Here is a 357-nt window from a genome sequence, read left to right as displayed (position 1 = left end):
TATATATATATATTAACCCAAAATATCAGCTGAAAAATATTGGCAACAAATATAACAAATGGATAATTTCCTCAATAAAAAAAAAAAATGATAGGTTCCAGCCCAAGTACAGACTGCTGAATTATCATGGCCCTGATCCAACAGGGCTGAAGCCCCAAAACAACAGCTTATCTCCCCAGTGACCACTTCTCCTTCTTCCCTACTCCAGCCCTGGATACAACTTCCTCTAACCTTTCCCGCCTGCACAAGGGAGCCTCCAATCAGCTCCTTACACGTCACTGAACCTGCCCTTCAAGCTCCGCCCCTAGCCAAAATCCTTGAAGTCTCAGGTCAGAGGATCCGCCCATCTCCCTCCCT

This window comes from Octodon degus, unplaced genomic scaffold (genome assembly GCF_000260255.1).
Source record: "Octodon degus isolate 3935 unplaced genomic scaffold, OctDeg1.0 scaffold00067, whole genome shotgun sequence".
Taxonomy (NCBI): Eukaryota; Metazoa; Chordata; class Mammalia; order Rodentia; family Octodontidae; genus Octodon; species Octodon degus.
This window is presented reverse-complemented; position numbering follows the sequence as displayed.